This window comes from Notamacropus eugenii, chromosome 7 (assembly GCF_028372415.1).
Source record: "Notamacropus eugenii isolate mMacEug1 chromosome 7, mMacEug1.pri_v2, whole genome shotgun sequence".
In the NCBI taxonomy this organism is placed as follows: Eukaryota; Metazoa; Chordata; class Mammalia; order Diprotodontia; family Macropodidae; genus Notamacropus; species Notamacropus eugenii.
Window position 1 is genome coordinate 103,375,969 of NC_092878.1, and position 13,557 is coordinate 103,389,525.

The 13,557-nt window shown below is 38.3% G+C and overlaps 1 pseudogene; it reads left to right on the forward strand.

Annotated features, from left to right (window-relative positions):
* The first annotated feature begins 9,792 nt into the window (after window positions 1–9,792).
* LOC140514725 (isoamyl acetate-hydrolyzing esterase 1 homolog pseudogene) lies at window positions 9,793–10,364 on the forward strand (annotated as a pseudogene).
* The last annotated feature ends 3,193 nt before the right edge of the window (window positions 10,365–13,557 follow it).

Genomic DNA, 13,557 nt, shown 5'->3' on the forward strand with positions numbered 1-13,557 from the left:
TCACAGTATCGCGGCCGCTGCAGGGCTGCACTCAGCTCCCAGTCCCGGCGCCCAGTCCGCAGCGCGAAGGACCCCGCGTGAGAGGTTTGCAGGTCTCTCCAGAACAGAAATCTCCCTCGCTCCAATATTCTGTGGCCTCTGGGTGCAGAATTCACGGTGTGTTGGTCCCCTCTAGCCGTTCTGTGAGTTGTGGGTTCAGAGCTATGTGTATGTGCGTCTTTCTACTCCGCCATCTTGGCTCCACCCCCTGAAATGCAGTTTTAAACAGATAGTAACAATCCAGAATGCTTTTACGATGCCCTAAAGGCTATTTATGGAGCAAAGACTTATGGTCCATCTCAACTACCCAGTGCTGATAGAGCCACATCGATTAGTGATGAGGACATGATCCTATAAAGACTTCGATAGCATTCTCAACAGACCATCATCAACCAAGGCTGAAGCCATTGACCATATGTATACTTAAGATTGGAACAAGTCCCTGTCTAGCCAAACTTCCAACTGAAGAAGAGATTTTGAATATTATTAAGCTCCACTTGCATGACAAAGTGCCTGTTGCTGATTTTATTTCATCGGAGATTTTTGTGGCAGAAGATCCATTGCTCCTACAAAAGCTGACTGATAAGGATGCCTCCACTGTCCATCGCTATAAAGGAAAGGGAAATAGGTTGTCCTATAACAATCATGGGGTGAGCGAGGGTGGACAGTGGTCTCTTAGTCATTGCTGGGAAGATTCTTGCAAGAGTCCTCCTTAAGAGGAAGATCCTTTATCTGGAAGATGGTCATCAACCTGAGAGACAGTGTAGTTTCAGAAAAGGCCAAGAAATAGTCAATATGGCTTTTCCTGTCCAACAACTCCTGGAAAATGTCAGAAGCAGAACAGGTCTATACAGAGTGTTCATGATCTGACCAAGGCCTCTGATACTGTCAGTCATGAGGGCTTGTAGAAGATCATGGTAAACTTTGGTTGCCTGGAGAAGTTCATCAGTCCTGTACCTCAGTTTCATGATGCCATGTTTGTACTGGCTCTGGATAATAGAAAATGCTTTCATGTTTCCCAGTCACCAATGGATAGAAGCAGGGCTGTGTGCTTGTTCCCATGCTTTTTTGATGTCAGACACCTTCAATGAGGATGAAAATGGCATCAAGGTCAGCTCTTTCACTGGTGGTAAATTATTTAACTTCAAAAGCCTAAAAGCCAAAACTAAAATAGAGGGAGAGTTGGTGTACAACGTTTTGTTCACAAGTGATTGTGCACTCAATGCAGCCTCTAAGGCTGATATGCAACAGAATAAGGATTTATTCTCTGCCCTTTCTGCTAATTTTGACCAAAATACAGGTTCTCCACTAGTCAACACTACACCATCTATATTCATGGAACCATCAGTTACAGTAAATGGAGAGATTTTGAATACTGTGGATAAGTTCACTTACCTTGGCAGTATGCTTTCCAGGGATGTACATGCAGATGATGAGACTGACATACTCATTGCAAGAGCTAGCTAAGCGTTTAGGAGGCGCTGAAGGAAAGTGCGGAAGAGAAGAGGTAAGGACCAGTCTCACTAAACAGTCAGGTCCCTAGTGAATGAATGCAGGTTTTTTCTATGGCAACCTATGAAACAGAAAAACACAAAGCAACTCCTGGATTGCCCCCTTCTCTTGGGATGGTGACAGTTATGGAAAAGGAGGCAAATGGTGTTGAGACTCACGCCAACTAATGGAAAAAAATAACGAGTTGCATAATTACTCTCTCACTAACCTTTAACTTTTCCCCATCTTTCCTGCTGCTTTCTTCCTCCTTTTAAACACACCCAGTTCTCTCCCATCCTTAAAGTCCTACTTGATTTAGCCCTACCTGCTTTATTTCTCTTCCCCCATGTCACTAGACTGCTAGAAAAAGCCCCATGCAACTTCTGCCTCCACTTCTTGTTTCATTTTCTTTAAAACCCTCTGCATTCTGACTTCTGACCTCATCATTCACTTGAAACTGCTCCCTTCAAAGTAAACAATAATATCTTAGTTGACAAAGCTAATGGCCTTTTATCAGTCCTCATCCTTCACTTCCCTGACAACCTTTGAAATTGTCAATTACCCTTCTCTCCAGTGGACTCTTTCCTCTAGGTTTTCTTGATACTGCCCTCTCCTGATTCTCCTGTCCTTTCCCTTTCAGTTTCCTTTGCTGGATCTTCATCCAAGTAATGCCCACTAATAGGAGATACTCCCAAAGCTCTGTTTCAGGCCCTCTTCTCTTCTCCTTTTCTAGTTTTTTCCCTTGGTTAGTGTCAAAAACTTCCATGGATTCAATTATTACCTCCATGAAGATGATTCCCAGATTTATATATCCATCCCTAACCTCTCTCTTGAGCTCCATTGTCCCATAGCCAACTGCATCTTAGACATCTTGAACTGTATGCCCTATAGACATCTCAAAATCAACCATGTGCATAATGGAAGTCATTCTCTTTCCCCTAACACCTCCTCCTCTGTTAACTTCCCCAGTACTGTTGAGGCCACCACCATCCTCCCAGTTCCTCAGACTTGCAACATAGGTGTCATCCTCTGCTCCTCACTGTTTTTCACCACCCACTCCCCAAACCCAATCTGTTACCAGTTCTCATATTTTCTATCTTTATACTGCAAGATGAGGCTTATAACTCCTAAGAACATTTTCACTGTTAGGGTAATTAGAAGAAGTATAAAGAGGACACAGGTATGAGTTGAATATGATGGGATGATATCTAAAAATATAAAATTAAGGAGTGAGAAAGAGATATGCACTGGAAGAAAGGGGAAACGGAGAAGTAGAATGAGGTAAATTATCTCACATAGTTTTCTTCATGCTTGAAGAGGACCAAAATGGCATCACTATGTTGGAATCAAGGTACAGTCTGCCTGGTTGTGGCTGATCAGATCAACATAATGAACTCAGAAGGCTCTGCCACAACTCAGGCACAAAGAGCCCCTATGAACATTTGGACTGGAGATGTCTAAATTGGCACATCTCATATTTCTTTTGAGTTATTGCAATTCTGCTTTGCTCATAGAGCACAGTGTCTTCTTTGATATAAGCATATCCTCCTGAGTGGTCCTAAGCCAGTGTCTCCCACGTCTTGTAATCAGTTCCAAAGATCTATTGAGGACTCCCGCAAGAATTTAGCCAGAAACAACTGGCAAGAATCTAGCCAGAGATACCTCCACATACACCCCAGCTTGTGATTATCAAACAACAACCTATTTCCTTTTCCTTTATAGAGATGGACAGTAGAGACATCTTTGAACTCCTAGGGGATAACCTCCTCTTACCATATAACCTGGAAAATTTCAGTCAACTTTTGCATGAGCAGTGGGTTCCCTGCCTTGTCAATCTCAGCTGGAATAGAATCAGCTCCAGGTGCTTTGCCATAAAGAAGGAGCTTAATGGCATTCAAAAGCTCTTCTTCAGTTGGAAGTTTGGCTAGAGAGGGATTGACTTCAATCCAATGACTTCAGCATTGGTTGATGATGGTCTGTCGAGAATGCTATGGAAATGTTCAGTCCATCTCTCCAGGATCATGTCCTTAGCACTAATCAATGTGACTCCATCGACGCTGAGTAGTTGAGATGTACAATAAGTCTTTCACTCATAAACAGCCTTCAGGAAATCATAGAAGGGCTTTGGATTTTTACTATATGTGTAAAACTGAATTTCATTTGCCTTCTTACTGAGTCAACAATTCTGCATCTCACTAAGCTTCATTTGCACTTTACCTCTGATGATTAAATTCCACTTCTTAGAGACAGATGAACTATCCTGCTGGTATACCCTGTAGAGTTCTCATTTTTCATTTAGCAACTTCCGAATTTCTCTATAATTTTTCTTAAAACGAGTCTTGGTGTTTGAGAATCTTCTAGCCCAGATGAGTAAATTCGGTACTACACACCAAATTTCTGAAAGCTGCCTACTCCTTTTCTGCTCTACTCCTGCCAACTGTGTGTTGGCTCAGCTTGCTCTACAAGTTAGCAACAAACTGTACATGCCTAGAGAAGCACTCTAATCTGGTGACATTAAGTCTTCTAGGAGTCATCTTGCCTTGGAGTCACTTTTTGTTGACACTGAATGGTTAGCTTGGAGAGGACAAGTCTATGGTTCAGCACTCTGCATCATGCATATCCTCTATGACTCTCCAATCCTGCCTGTTTTCTGCCAGGGGGGCATCCAGGAAGTTTTGTTGTATTTAGGTAAACAGAAGACAGCATCGGTGATGCAAGGAGCATGAGTCACAAGACTTCAGTAGTATGTGATTGTTGCTATTTCTATTTACCATTCCATTCCTCCCAAAGGCCCCCCCTACCATGTCAGATAGTCTGTGCCTTCTCTGCTGTTGAAGTCACCTAGAAGTAAAAGCTTATCCTCTTTCACCACATTGATGATGAGGGTGTCCAGGTATATATATAAAATGTGTGTATGTGTGTATAATATAGATATAATTATATAATATGTTAATTATATTATTATAGTAATATATAATATATATGTGAAATATATGATGTATAAATATATTATCATATAATTATATTAAATATCATATATGATTATATATAAAAGATAATATATGTGTGTATGTATGTATATATGTGTATATGTGTGTGTGATTTTTTTCTACCTCATCAGGGTTTGCCATGGTGGGCACATATGCACTGATGATGGTGGAATGGCACTTACGTACAAGTGCAAGTCACATTGTTATGAGCCTGTCATTGACTCCTTTGGGGGGTACATATAAGATTGTTGACTAACCTAGTTTTGATGGTGAAACACAGTGCTCCCCATTATTGTGGTCACTCTAGAAATATATGTATCTAGCTTCAACTTCAGTAAACTGGCTTAATTTGCCAGCTTTGTTTCACTGAAGGCTACTATTTGGATGTTATATTTGTTGCGTTCTCACGCAAGTGCCATTCACCTTTCAGGTCTACTGGATTTCCTGTTCTCTTTTAAGCATGAGCATATTTCATCTACTGATAATGAGTAGAATCATCCTTGCACTTTTTTCTGTGCGTTTCCACCACAGCACAGGATCCCCACATGCCAAGGTAAACAGGCCAGGGTTAGGTTAGGTGAAACAGACAATTTTTAGGGCACCTTTTCTAGCCCCTTCCTCATGCCAAGAGGTGAGCAGTATGATCCTTAAAAAGGCTGCTCAGACACACATGTGGCTTCCAAATCCCACTGCTGCTTCAGTCCAGTGAGAAGATGACCTGATTGTCTGGGCTGCCTGCATGCAGGGCTGTGACTGTAACTCCCAGTGTATCTGTACCTGCTGCTTTGTCACTCATCTGTGTCCACAAGACTTTGAGGTAGGTAAAATGGTAAGATGGTATGTGTCATATCTTTTGACTTCTTAAGTGAGGCAGAATTGCACAAAGATGTTGTCCTCACTTTCTCTTCCAGAATAATCTGAACTCCAGTGACAAGACAAAAGCCAAGACAACTGGCAATGGCTTAGGATGCAGTGGATGACCTTGACTCCTTTAATAACTAATCAAGCTCTGAGTACCTGCTTCAGGTTCCTTCATGGACATTGGAACAAATCGTTCACATCCTCCCATTCCACCTGAAGAAGTCTTCACATGCTTGGGGTAGACACCCCCATGCCCAACTCAGTGATAGGACTGAGGCCCATCAGTTTCCCTCAACCTGGATTTTCCTGTTTGCTGAAACCCTTTCTTTACCAGAATATGGCCCCTGTGCATGCTACAGCTTCTTGGAGCTATAAGTGAGAGTTGGTGGCAGGTAGACACCAAAGGTGGAAAACAGCCCTGAAAAGGCTCCAAGTATTTGGAGTATTTCCTTGAATACCTATATATCCCAAAATATCTTACGGAAAAGAAGTACAAAAGAACTTTTACAGTGCAAGTGAAGATGGAGGAGGTGGGGAGGAATGTTTGAACTTTACTCTCATTGGAATTGGCTCAAAGAGGAAATAACACATTTTTTCAGTAGGGTATAGAGATCTATCTTACCCTACAAAAAAGTAGGAGGGGAAGAAGGTAAGAGAAGGAGGACACTGATAGAAGTAAGGGGACATTATGGAAGGTAGTAATCAAAAGCAAAACACTTTGTTTCCAATTTATTTATTTTTAGTTTTCAACATTCGCTTGCATAAGCTTTAAATTTTTTCCCTCCCTCCCCCCTCCTTCTCCAGGAAGTAGCAAAACACTTTTCAGGATAGGCAGGATGAAAGTAAAAAGAGCACGGGATAAATAGAAAAAATAGGATGGAAAAAAATCCAGTTAGTAATCATAACTGTGAAAACATTTTACAGCAGTTTTCTCTGATAAAGGCCTCATTTCTCAAATATACAGTGAATTGATTCAAATGTATAAAAATGATAGCCATTCCCCCAGTTGATAAATGATTAATGATATGAACAGGCAGTCTTCAGATGAAGTAACCAAAGCTATCTAGAATCATATGGAAAAATGCTCTAAATAACTATTGATTAGAAAAATGCAAATGATATAAGAACGCTGAAGTACCACTTCACACCTCTTAGGTTGGATAATATGATAGAAAAGGAAAATGACAAATGTTGGAGGGGATGTGGCAAAGTTAAGATAATGATGCATTATCAATGGATCTGATTCAACCATTCTGAAGAGCAATTTTGAATTATGCCCAAAGGACTACCTTTTGACTGAGCAATATCTGGGTCTGTATCCCAAATAGATTAAAAAAAAAAGTAAAAGGACCTATATCTACATAAATATTTATATCAGCTCTTTTATTGGTAGCAAAGAATTGGAAAGTGAGATGATGCCAATTAGGAAATGGTGAACAAGTTGTGGTAGATGATTATGATGGATGCTTTCAGAAAAACCTGGTGCACAAACTGATGCAAAGTGAAAAGAGCAAAACCAGGAGAATACTGTACATAGTAATAGCAATGTTGTATAACGATCAGGTGTGAATGATTTAGCTATTCTCAGTAGTATAATGATCCAAGACAATTCTGAAGGACTTAAGGATAGAAAAATGCTGTCCATCTCCAGAGAAAAAATGGAGACTGAATGCAGATTTATGCATACTTTTTAAAAATTTTAAACAAATTTTTGGTCTGTATTTTCTTTCACAACATGGCTAATATGAAAATGTTTTGCATGAATGCATACGTATATTGTTCAATCATTTTTCACTGATGTGCAGTTCTTTATGACCCCATTTGGGGTTTTCTTGGCAAAGATGCTGGAGTGGTTTACCATTTTCTTGTCCAGCTCATTTTATAGATGAGGAATTGAGGCAAATAGTGTTAAGTGACTTGCCCAGGGTCACACAGCTAGTAAGTGTCTGAGGCCACATTTGAACTTAGGAAGATGAGTCTTCCTGGCTCCAGGACCAGCACTCCATCCTGTGGTACCTAGCTATCTGTTAGCACATCTATATCTAATTGTTTGCCTTCTCAGTGAGGGGGGAGGGAAGGGAGAGAGGGAGTAAATTTGGAACTCAAATTTTTTATAAGAATCTTTTTCACATGTAATTGGAGGAAAATAATTTTTAAAAAAAGATGAGGAGCAAGTGCAGTGGAGATAGGGGACTTAAGAAACTCCAGGACCTGAAACATTCCTAGTAGTTGGACATCCAGCAGTGATCAGAGACAATCAATTCCACTAAGTCCCTGAAACAGAAGAGGAAAGCATGCTCCTAGATCAAACTGCCTTCCACGCTGACATTTGCTGGCTAGTGAGAATACCATCCTGGGCTCTTTTTTTTTTTCTTTCCTCTGCCTTGAGACTCCTTTCCAAGCAGAATTGCTTATATTATTGATTATATACAGTGACACCTGCAGGTTGACACAGACAACTAAAATTGAATACAAGGAAGGGCTTTTGGAACCTGCAGCCTTATAAAGAAAAGATGGTTTAAAATATCCTTCTTTTGAGGCATTTCTCTCTTCCTCTTTCTTCCATTCTGTCTCTAAATTAGCCAAAGTGCTACATTTAAATACCATTGAATAGACTAGATCTGAAAAAATGTGATCTAAGCTAAAAGGAAATGAAGCCCAAGATAGTTTATGATAAAAAACAACATTGAAGAATGTCCAGAAGATATTAAAAGGCTGGTGAATGCAACAAAGCAGTTAAGGGATATGAACAAAGAGTTCTCAAAAGAATTACAAACTATTGACAACCATATGAAATAAAACTTCAAATCACTCATTCAAAAAATTCTGAAATTCCACCTCGAACCCAGCAAATTGGAAAAGATGGCAAAACAAGGGAATAGGCAATCTTGGAAGACTTATGGAAAGATGCTTTCATTAATACACTGTTGGGGGACTTATGAACTGATCAAGCCATTCTGGAAAGCAATTTGGAATTAGGTGAAGAAAATGAGTAAAATATCCATAAGTTTTGATCTAGGAATTCTCATGGTAGGCATGAGTCTCAAGTTGGTCAGAGACAAAAGGAAAGGTCCCATCTACACTAAAATGTTTATCGCTATAGTTTTTGTAGTAGCAAAGAACTAGAAACAAAGCCCATTGACTTGGGAATGGCTAAATGAATTGTAGTATATTTGTGGCAATGGAATACTACACATATGAATGATGAATATAATAAATATAATATAATAAGAAGCATGGGAAAACTTAGGTAAACTAATACAGAATGAATAAATGAATGAAAAGGCATCATTAAGTCTTACTATGTGCTAGTGCCGGGGATATTATTCAAACAAGTATAAAAGTGTCTCAGTTGAAAACAGGAGAGACAGCACATATAGAGTGGGGCTAGGGAGGGGCACTTTGGACACAGAAGTCACAAAGATGGTATAATTGGAATTACTGGACAATTAATTGTCCAAGGAATGCTTTCCATGAAATGCTATGTGCTAGGACTGTGAGGAATAGCCACTGTCAGAGCGATGACAGAAAGACACACATTAATGCTCTGTTAGTGGAGGGCAAACACTAGAATTATGTGAGAAAAGTAATTAAACTATTCATACCCTTTGGCCCAGAAATCACAAAAATCCAAGACAGAAAGGTCTAACAACCATCAAAATATTCATAGTAACACTTGTGCGTGTGTGTGTATGTGTGTGTTAGCAAATATCTGGAAATAAAATGGGTAGCCATCAATTAGGGAAAAGCTGAAAAAATATGGTATATGAATGTAACAACAGTATTGTGGGGAAAAAAGACTAAGAAGAATTCAGAAACAAGGGAAGATTTGTATGAATTCATGTAGAATGATATGAGTAAAAACAGAATAACAATATACACAGTCTTACGACAATAATGTGAAGAAAAGGAACATTAGAAGGAAATTGAACACTGAGTAATTGTAATGACTAATCTTGGTTCCAGAGAACAGATAAGAAAACAAATCTGAATTCTCTTGAAAGTGACAGGGAACCGTGTTGCAGATGGGGTTACACACAGACAGTCTTTCAGTTATTTTGTTTAACTGTTTCTCACTCTTATTGGAGTAGATCCAGTTCCAAGGGGAGGTGGCAGTGCAGTATTGGGGTGTTCATACAAAAATGACAATAAAGAGAACAATCTTATGGAGGCAAGTCATGAAAAGATTTCCCACCTAAATATTTCATAAAACAGAGATACATAGTAGAAAGAAAAGAAATGCTAGAGAAAATTCAGCAACAGGTGCAACTAAGTCAGGCAATCCTGAGCCCACTTAAGTATGAAATTGGAAGGACAAAAAAAGGGAAGAAAAATGGAAAAGATATGAAGGGATAAAAGCCAAAGCCCAGGGAGGAGGCTTGAAAGGGCCTGGAAGGGACTTAGGGCAGTCATGGGCGGTTACAATTCCAGATGGGGTAAAATCATTGCTCTAAGATTAATCGGGGAAAGTAATAACGCAGTTACAACTTTCTTTGGTGCCAATGACAGTGCTTTAAAAGATGAGAATCTCCAGCAACACATTCCACTGGATGAGTATATTGAGAATTTAAAGACCATGATACAGTATCTAAAGTCCGTAGATGTTCTTGAAATTAGAATTATTTTTATATCATCTCCTCTTTATGAATCAGCTTGGGAAAAGGTTGCAAACTAAATTGAATGAATCTGGTTGTTGGTGAATGCAGCAAAGCCTGTTTGCAAGTGGGCCAAAACTGTGGGACAGATGTCCTTTACCTTTGCACGCTGATGCAAGAGGATAACAAGGACTTTTCTTTGTATTTATCAGATGAGCTGCATTTATCACCAAAGGGAAATGAATTTCTATCATCACCACTCTGGCCTTTGCTGGAGAAGAAAGCATGCTCAGTGTCTTTCATCCTTCCTTACTGGTGGGATATAGGTCAATTGAAACCTGATCGCACTCTTCTTGAACACATTCTTCTAGGGGATGGTGACCGTTAATTAATTACATAAAATATGAGTTGGCATTTGATTTATAAAGTATTACAATGCCAATGACATTCTAGAATTCTAGTGCTTGGTTATTATAGCCTTGGACAAATTTATTTATTACTAATAACATTTGCTATTTCTTATGTAAATTTCAAAGTACTGGGAACTAAGAACACTATTTTGATGTTCTTAAATATTTACTAACAATTTAAGGCTAGCACTACCAGATCTATAGCTACAAATTCCATGCTGAGCATCTTGCTGATAATTCTATACATGGGGGAAAGACAAAGACAATTTTGTTTCTTAAAATATCATAAAATTTTATAAAAATGGTTATATTTTTCTGGAAATTACATGGATCGCTGACATTTTCATACACACACACACACGCACGCATGCATGCACACGCACGCACAGGAACATGCACCCCAGTGCTTTAATTCCAAAAGTTTAACAGAAAATATAACATGATGAATAGTTAACCATAACATACCATAAGCCACAAGATTCAAGTATTAGAGTAACAAGAATCCATGTAACAAATACATTCTTCCAAAAAAATTGGAAAATAGCTGTCCATAATTTTACAACAAACTATTTCCTCCATCAGTGAGAGTGGGGCACATTATAATTCTAAAGTTAGTCTCCCCTGGGATCCACAGTGAAGTAGAAATAGAAATACAGAAAATAAAGATGGAAATAAAAGCTGAAATAGATTAAGTACATGCAAAAGAAATCTGAACTGGAGGCATGCAGGACAATCTGTGCAAGAACCTATGTGTGCTACATGGAAGGTAGTGGGGGAGAAAAGGGAGAGTTGTTTGGCTAGGCGTTAGAGTGAAGTGCACAAAAGTGGGTAATGTATAAGTCATCTGGAAAGGAAGTTTGAAGACAGATTGTGATGGGTTTTAAATGACAAACAAGACAGTTTTCATTTGAGGCAAAGACATGTCTCAGTATATAGGGAGCTTGGCCTGGAATCATGAAGATGTGAGCTCAAATCTGTCTTCAGACACTTGAATAACTGTTGCCCCGTAAATGTTGCCTCATTTAACCTCTCTGTTTCAGTTTTTTTAGATGTAAAATGGTGACAACTCCCTGGTAATAAACCACAACTGGTTTGGGCAATTATGGGAAAGACCATAATTAATGGTTTTTAATGATCTAGAGTGACACCTCCTGGTAGAGATGAGCTGGTGGAGCTGTCAAGCATGTTCTGACATGGATAGGAGCAAGTTGGACAGTGACGGTTATCCATTTCCCATGATGTTCTAGATGCTTAGTTCTTCTAATTGAATATGATTAAGCTGTCTAGCTTAGTCAGGGATCTCATTGGTAGTTTTATTGGTATTGTAGCACCAAGACTACAAATTTCATGTAGGCACTGTCATTTTTGTCATATTGGCATGGCTCAGCACTACCACTGAATATGCCTCCAGTTATTTAAAAAATTTTTTTTAAATTTTGTCTTATAGGGAGCATTTCTAACTACACACATACACACATCTATTGAGGTAGTTATTGCATATATTTTATATAACATAAATTGCTAGCTAATATATGATTACATATCATGTATTTTAGTAAGATATACACATTACATATATATACAACTAACTACCTCATGATTTGAATCATTCCTGATAGGTATCTGTTTCCAATGAATTTAATTTGCATTTCTCTTATTATTGCTTTTGAATAATCTTTCATATTACTTATTAATCAATTGCAATTTTTCTTTGTTCAAATCCCTTAACCTATTTATCCATTGCAGAATGATTTTTGGTTTCCATGTGTCTAGTAGGTGCTGTCTTTCTGATCAAACCATATTCAGAGATATTAGATACCGAGATTTTTTTCCCTTAGTCTTTTGCTTTCTGTTCTCATTCTAGTTCCAATTTCATGTAACTGAAATTATCTATTTTATCTTTTCTAATCAACTCAATCCTTTATTTGGTTGAGAATTTGCCCCTTCACCACAGCTGTGAAAGGTACCTGATCCATTCTCTTCTCATTTTTTTAATGACAGGACTTTTAATATTCAGGTTGCATATTTATTTTGAATTTTTTATGGTATATGAAAATTTTTTTATCTGAATTTTATTTCTACTTAACTGCTTTCCAATATTTCCAAGAATTATTATTAAAGAATTCTTCTCCATAGTGTTTTCAGATTTATTAAATGCTATAATAATAACTTCAGTTTATGATTCTTCCTTGTCTAACCTGTTACACTGGTTTATTTTCTAACAAGTGGTAAATTGTTTTAGTGGTTATTACTTTATAATATGAGGTTTGGAACTGCTTACTCCTCCTTTCATCTTTACTTTTTTCCCGTTATCCATGTCCCATGATATTTGAGATGCTTAGTTCTTCTGATTGAATATGATGAAACTGTCCAACAGGGATCCCATTTATTGGCACTGTAGCACCAAGCCTACGAATTAATGTTGGTACTTAAGCAGGATTGTCATTTTTTGTCACATAGGCATGGCCCAGCACTGTCACTCAATATGCCTCTAGTTATTTAAGTATTTCTTTTAAATTCTGTCTTATAGGAGCATTTTTAACCACACACACACACACACACACACACACACACACACACACATTCACACATTCACACACACAATTGGTAATTGCACGTATAGGTTTTGAGTGTGCCTTGGTAGACTGACTCCCAGATATGGTTTTGCAATCTGTAGTTCTTTTCAAAGGAACTTCCCTTTCTATTATTCTTTCCTAGATTATATTATTTTTGTGTGAAAATATTCTTTTTATTTTTATGGATGTTTTGCATGCTGAAACTATTCTCTCTTGACAAACAATGAAATCAAAAAATACACACCGAAAGTGATGGAGATATTGGTAGAGAGAGGACATCCTTATTATCAATAAAATCAGAAAACAAAAGGGAGGTGTGGTTACATGGGGGCTGAATTTAATAGGTTCTCTTGGAAAGATAAATAAGGGCAGCGTAAGAGCTCCTGGCTGGGAGATAAGAAGTTTTATAAAGGCATTGTAAGAAGCTTTCTTCAAAAATTTCCCTTTTTCTTGCTTGTTTAGAGACATACTGCTTACAACCTTCTACTACTCATCTCTGTAAGGTTTTACAAATTAAGTTCATATTCTAAACTGGTGCTGTCCTTGGTAGGGTTATTCCTCCTCTTGACAAAGAGGTTAAGTCTTTGGCTAAATG